Below are 7,827 nucleotides of genomic sequence, written 5' to 3' on the forward strand. Positions count from 1 at the left end.
TTTTCCAATTCACAGCTCTTACCAGTTTCATCCCAATTAAGGGAAATAATTACAATTTTACCAATATATCAATTTCATCCCAAATAAGGGGAACAATCAGAATTTCACTAATATTTCAATCCACCCCTACACTGGGACGTGTAGTTTCAGGTGTGGGTCTTATGACCCACTCTTCCACGGTTTTGCTAATAATACTCCCAAAAATATTTTTGATTTGATTTGCACATAAACATAACATAAATATAATTGTACTCACCTCAACATCTTTCACATTGTATAAATTCTCATTAGTATTTCTAGTCACTCTCAACAACAATATTTCCTTGGCTCATTTGGCCATTCACAAGATACTTCATTCCTAGCAGGGTGGCAGTATTTCATATTACACACTTTCACCTCTTTCAATTTCAAAGATCACCATCAAATATCAACATATAGAACGTTTCAGCAATCATATACCTCAAATTCATTAGTAATGGAAACTTTAAACATAAAAGGTTTCTTCCCAAAGAATGGGGCATACCAACCAGCAATAGAAACACACATCAAAATCATAAACAATCAATAGACCATTTATTTTTGCAATACTCTTCCCCAGAAATGACAATGTACGATTTTAACACCTGAGTATGTAGGAACTCAAATCACACTGGATATATTTATAAAGCAAAGCATTAGTCAAACAGCCACTTAGGGGCATGAATTGAGTACAAAAGTTTTTAGGCAAATTCTATTTTCAAAGTAATTTTTAAACAGCTGAGTAGAGGCTCATTTCATATTCTTTATCACATCCTCTCATTACATTGGCATTACTAGCCACAATCATAACTTAAATTCTTGGCACGTTGGCCACACTCTATATTCCCAATTCACTTATTTCATTTTCAAGCATCTTTATAGATTATCAACAACAAGACATTTTCAATCAAGACTTTAGGTACACATATGAGCAATTATGAGTCTTAAGCATATCGAGTTTTTCTCACCCAATTGGTATACTAGATTTCATTTACAACACGACTCAAAGCCATAACCTTTTAATACGAAAACCATACTATGAAGATATATCTTTCGACATAAAGCTCATTCGGAATAATCAAGTTTATAGGGGATAACCCAGAATATGTAGAAATTATGAATCTTGAGCCAACCATACTTGAACTTACGAAAAACATTATGGAATTCGATTCTAAGAGAGAAAGTTTAGCCAACATACCTATCTTTGAGATTTCCTTAAATTACTACAACGTTCGAAAATTCTAGCAATCCCAATCTATTTTGAGACATAACAAAATTGACCACAAATTAGGAAGGTATTCATGGTTTCAGCTCATTTGAGCATTTTATCAAACACTAGGTGTACAAATTTGGCTACAAGGTTCTTTTACAAGATTTCCTTCATTCCACAACCCAATCTTTACTTATTTGAGCTCAACAATCTTCCCACAAACCTTATTGGTACAAGCATATATACATAATACCCTTACACCCAAGAATCATACTCCCAATCACCCATCTTTTAGCCCAAACTCAAAATTGAAGACTAGAGGTTTGAATCTTACCTCTTGGGTGAAGATCTTGTGAGATTTCATTGTTGGATTTCAACGCTTGAACAAGATCTTGAAGAACAAAACACTTCATCTACTTCCTCTCTCTAGAACACTCTTACTTCTCTCTAAAATTATCAGATAATTACCCCAAAATATGCCCCAAAGCCTATTTATCAAAATGGGATCGGGTTATAAAAATAGGAAAATGGACCCTCCGAACTCAGGTTTGCGGTCGCACAATGGACCGCAAAACTGATTCCCAGAACTGGGCTGCACTAGACAGGTCTGCGACCATTTACGAGGGTCTGGTGTTGAAGAAGACATATTTAACAAAGAAAATACAGAGGAAGGATAGAAGAGTATGAGGGAAGGTTAAGGAGATGAATGCAAAGAAGAAGGAAGAGGATTTCAAAAAATCAAGCATGAGGAAGTATTTATAAGAAGAATCAACCGTCATCAAGGTTGGTCATTATGAATTGTCATAATAGAAACCGTCACTTCGTGACTGATGCAGCCGCAGAAAAACCCTATAAAGCGCTGAAAAACTGCAGAACCAATCAAGGTAAACCACGTGGATTAGGTATTAAATGGATGTGACGTACGTCGCGTCGATTTTGAAAAAGGTATTATGATACTCGAGAAACAGCGGCAAAGAATTCCCGCCATAAATACTTACCACTTCCCGAATATTCAACTGAGAATATTCAGAAAGTTGGGGGAGACTATCTGTTTTGATGGAAAAAAGGCATGACACGTGGACCATCAATAAGGTGATAGGTGGCATTCCCAATTAAATGAGTTAAAGAATTCAAGAATGCACGGGAGAAAAACCCCCGAAATTTCTCTGGTAAAGGAATCGGCTCTAACAGCAGGGAAAGAAGAAATATGAGCGGAATGTATAAAGACCATTAAAGAAGGAAGGTGCACGAATCTGTCATAAATAAGGAAGGAAAATCGTCATTAATCGTGGTTATAGGAAATCCTCGGTCATAAATGCTTCCGTTACCATTATATATGGAAACGGGTAATCAAGGCAATTAATGCCATTAACAAGCTCGAATTAAGTATGAAAACCGTTATAATTGTGTACTCCTATATAAGGACGTAGTCCTCATTTGAAATGGCATCTGATTATTATTGAAATATATGCAATCATACTTTACTTTATTCATAAGGTTCTAACCGCAATTCTAGGAGTGATTATCAAGCTACTTCGCATTTTCTTTCTTTGTCAATTATTTCCATTATTTGTTTTATTCTTCAAATTATTGTGAAAGTAAAGTAAATCTTGGTTATCAGTAACTCGATTTCTTCTTGATATTGACTTTGACCGAAAAATCTATTTTTGAGTTAAACACGTCTAATTTTATTCATTATTGTGTGGGAAAAATATCCTTAAGGACAATGTCCTTGACACGTGATCACGCCCAACTATGCCCTCTAAAAAGGACTCTGCGGACGTTGCAAATATAACCCGAGTATTACGCCAGGGTTGAATCCACAGAGAGTTAACCTATCAATCACTATCTTTAGACCCACTAAACTCTTCAGAACCAGTTTCCCAGATGTTTGAATTACAGTTGAAGGTCGCTTTACTTACTACGATTGCAAGTAAATCAAACAGCTGTAAACTAAAATGCTAAGGTTGTAAACAATGATGAGAAGAAGCTAAGGCAATGATTTCCCATATTGAAGGAATCCCTTCTGTTTATGCTCATACAAATTTACCAACACATCTCTATCAATCATGAACACTCATCTTACCGTAAATCTCTCCCGAGTAATCACAGTAATATACTAATTGCACTCTCCCGAGATACACTAGCTTACTTTATTTAGCACAATTCACTTTAGATTACACCCAAGGCTTCGTTATCCCTAATCCCGCCTTTAAACCCGCGATTATAGATTCCTCTTATACTTTGGGAGTGGTATTGTTCAACAATAACCTAAATATGCACTCTTTTCCAAGTTATGCACACTAAATAGGCACAGCTAATTGAGGATCCTGTCAATTAACTACAACAAGCACAAAGTTGAACAAATAGAGATTGAAACTAGCAATTTGTATTCACATAAACAAGATGTTCATCCCCCAATAGGTTCCATCAAAGCCTTAGACAAAGGATTTAGCTACTCATGGCTATGGGAAAACAAACTAAGATAGAATTCATCATAACTAGCAATAAAAATCAAAGAAAAGAAGAACTATGTGTTTGGGTATTCTCTCACAATAGTTTTTCTTGCCAAGATACTCTAAAATTCAATACATGCCTCTCTTGGGCGAAGTCTCATATTTAAACTAGGGTTTAGGTCTAAAAATCCCGTATTTTACACTTTAGTCCCTGAAGTTTTCTGCTTCCGCCGCTGTTCTACCGCGGTCGTGGTCAAACCGCGGCCAAATGCCTTCTCTGAATCTCATTTTATCTGCAGCTCTCTTCCACCGCGGTTCTACCGCGGTCGCGGTGGAACCGCGGTCAACACAGTTCTCTGAATCTTCAGGCCTGTTTGCGTGGTTTACTTGAGGAATTTCATAGTTGGCCTCTTTTTCTTCATTTTTGACTCCAAAAGTACTCCTTAGCCTTCCCTGGTCATATATCACCTGCAAATCATGAAAACACTAATAAGAGCATTTTGTTATCACTTTTATCATCAAAACTATATAAGAAGGTGGTTATTTAAGGCGTGATTATAGTTAAATTCACCTATTATCAACACGCCTCAAGATTCTCCGTAGTCAATTTCCCCAACAATCGCATTCAATAAGTGCATGCCTTCTAAATAATTTAAACGTTTAGTGTATTTGACTCGAATTTCAGATACACTCATTGTATTTTAAAGTTAAACACAAACACATTTGAGTTAGGCTTTTAATTTTTTTTCTTGAGTTAGTCGATAAAAGGTTAAATTTGGTGCTAGCTCATCAACTAGCTATTTGTACTATTGTATAGCTTACAAATGACGTAGAGAAAACATGGAGAGGGAGTTAGCATTATTAATACAGTAATACTACCCACACTCCATATTTATTTGAATGTAATCTTCATTTAATAAGCAAGAATAGTCTGTATTTTTTGTCATGATTGAAAACTAATTTAAGATAAAATCGAAATTAGAGTAACTTGAAACTCTAGACAGTAAGAACTAGAGTGGTGCTACTTGCATGATTGACTTGTCACATTCAATAGTAATTTTTTTTCACCTGCCATTCGATATCTATTTTGTTGCTTCGGAACAGATGGTTGGCGAAGGATTTCTTCAATCACCAGACGGGGGCCTCATTGCCACATCCTTCCCGAGACCTACAAAAGAAAAAAGATGAGTAAGCTCGGGAAGAAATCCGAACAATGACCAAATCATTAAGTCAGAAAGGAAAATTTACCATGGTTACGGGCCTCCCATCGACCCTTTGACAAATCACGCCATGAGCACTTGGAGTATGTCCTCTGCGACACTAGTCCCCTGACCCAGTCCTCGAGCTGGGGAATCGCATCCGGCATCCAGGGAATAGATGCATCGCAAAACACTGATTAGAGAGGGAAAATGAAGACGCAATAAACAAAATTCGAGAGCGGAATTATACTTGCGCTTCATATTCCATTTCTCAGGAAATGGTATACTCTCGCCCGAGATCAAGTCCGAGGTCTTCACTCGAACAAATCGACCCATCCAACCCCGATCTCGATCCTCATCTATGCTCGAAAAAGGGGTCTTGTTGGCTCGGCGAGCAAGTTTTATTAACCTTTCTCCATAAAGTCGGGGGCTATATAGACGGATAAGATGATCGAGGGTGAACGGACACCCATCGATTTTGCTTACAAAGAAGTGAAGTAGTATCACTATCCTCCAGAAAGAGGGGTGAATTTGACCGAGGGTCACTTCGTACTTCTTGCCGAAATCTATAATAATCAGGTCCAAGGGACCCAACGTGAAGGGGTAAGTGTAAACACTTAAGAAACTCTCCACGTAGGTGGTGATCGCTTCCTCGGGCGCAGGCACCACCACATGTTTATCAACCCAGTTGCAATCCTTCTTAACCTGAGGAAGTAGAGCATCAGTGATCGAACACATGTACCTCGATACCGGCTCGCACCGACCCAATACCGAGGAAGTCTTTTCAACCTTCAAATCGGAAGCGACGACACACCCTCCCGGAAAAAACTCTTCAGGGCGTGGCTCCGCCGTTGGTTCCTCGTTGGCTGGCCGTGACGAGGAAGCAGCTCCTTTTTGGAACAGTTTTGGAGGTCTTAGCAATTTTTCTTTTGAAGGTAAAGAAGAACAAGAAGAAGTCAGAAAGGGATACTTGGTATTGTGAGCTGATAATAGGCAAAATACCTCGCAAAGATCTCTGGTGCGAGTACTGAGAATTTCAATGGATTTTGAAGATGAGAGTGAAGAAACCTTTAAGGTAAAGTTTGGGTAAGAGAAGAAGGGTATATTTATAGGTTTCAAATGGCGGTTCAAATCCGGTAATGGCCGACCATCAACTGACGCGCATTTGATGCCTTGAAAATTGTACCGACGAGACGTTTTGATGACCTTTTGTTGCTTACGTCATGATTTATCGAAGTAAAGATCGAGGTCTCTTATCGTTTCTTATCGTTTACTCTCCAAAAAACGAGGGGACTATCTGTATACGGGTAAGACCGAACCTGATGCTCGATCGAGCATCTAAAGTGATAGACCGAAGTTAGCACATTTGTATCCGGGTGGAAATCAAAGTCATGGGTAGCACAGGCCTTGTTATCGAAGTTCGGGGTTCGATCTAATGTCCGTCATAATCAACCAAGTCAAACATAATAAATACCGGACTCGAAAGCAATATCGAAGCCAACCATGGATATCAATAGACTAGCCCTCGAGTTTGTCGAGGACGCAACCGAACCTATTCTCAACGGCCTCGAAAATAAGACATGTCAGCTCAGCCGACAGGGATTCGTGATTCTCGCCATTTAACTAATCATTATGGCATAAATTACGGGATTGTCCAAAAGAGAGCCAACGGTCCACTAAGTCTATATTATTGCTTCTTATAATATATTAGCTAAAAAAGGTAGATTCTCCCCCAATAAATAAGGGGGGACGGAGCAATTCATGGACAATAATTCTAGCTTCAACTCATTTTGGCTCTGTCTTTTATTATATCATTGTTACTGACTGAAGGGAAATCAATCTCATTAGGCTCAGGCCTGCTCCATTTGTGAAGGTGTTGTATCTATCTTTTTATTGCTCGTTTCTACGTTAATCTAATTTCTCGCCCTTGTATCAATTCATATCGCGTATCCTTAGAACCGCGTATAAATTCAATTGTTATTCGATTTTACGAGTAAACAAAAATCTCAATCACAAGAAACAGCAGCTCCCTTTTGAACATATTTCTGAGATATAATAAGAAATGGAAATGTTTTGCTTCTGCCTCGAATTCTTAAACAGCAAGTAGCAAATTCACCTGGAAAAATGAAAAGGCAACAAGTCTCGTTCTTTTCCCATTTCCATATTTAATGTGTATATGCTTCTAATAATTAGTGGAGAAATGAAACGGCAGAATCAGTTGGTTTGTGCTTTCCGCCTTTTTTTTTAACATCAAACACCTTCTGTGCATAATTGATGGGTAAAACCGTTAGTGGAATTATATACACAATTTGCAAACGAAATTCCGAAAAGTTTAGGTGTACAAGTCTATGCATTAGCTCTCGTGTCAAAATTCTAATAGGCAAAGGCACAATTGGAGGAAAGGTTGGGTGCTTAATTGCTCATTAGTTTAGTTTAGGCATCTAAATGAAAAATCTTGACAAGTTTAGGTGTTTATGTATTCAGCATTTGTTATATCTTAGCTTTGTGACTAAGGGAATGTATTGTCATCTCCTTATAGACAATCCTCACAAAAATCAAATTTGGATATTTGTGTTAGGGCTAAGGGTGTCAAACGGACTGGCTGGCCCAGTTCTAGACCGGCCCTGATCGGTTTTTAGACCGGATCGGACCGGCCCGGTGGTAAGGGGGCCGGCCAAGGCTGGGTTGGGAGGGGAACCGGCCTGTGCCGGGAAAAATTTCAATACCGGATAACCGGACCGGTCCCCCGGTAAGGTCTTTTCAATAGTGAACCGATTAACCGGACCGGCCCAGACCAGTTCAACGGCTAGTTCATGTATATATATATATATATATATATATATATATATATNTATATATATATATATATATATATATATATATATATATATATATATATATAGTTATAGTCTTGACCATTGGCAACGGTCAGCTGCCATTTTGG

The sequence above is a fragment of the Nicotiana attenuata genome, unplaced genomic scaffold (genome assembly GCF_001879085.1).
Source record: "Nicotiana attenuata strain UT unplaced genomic scaffold, NIATTr2, whole genome shotgun sequence".
NCBI classification, from domain to species: Eukaryota; Viridiplantae; Streptophyta; class Magnoliopsida; order Solanales; family Solanaceae; genus Nicotiana; species Nicotiana attenuata.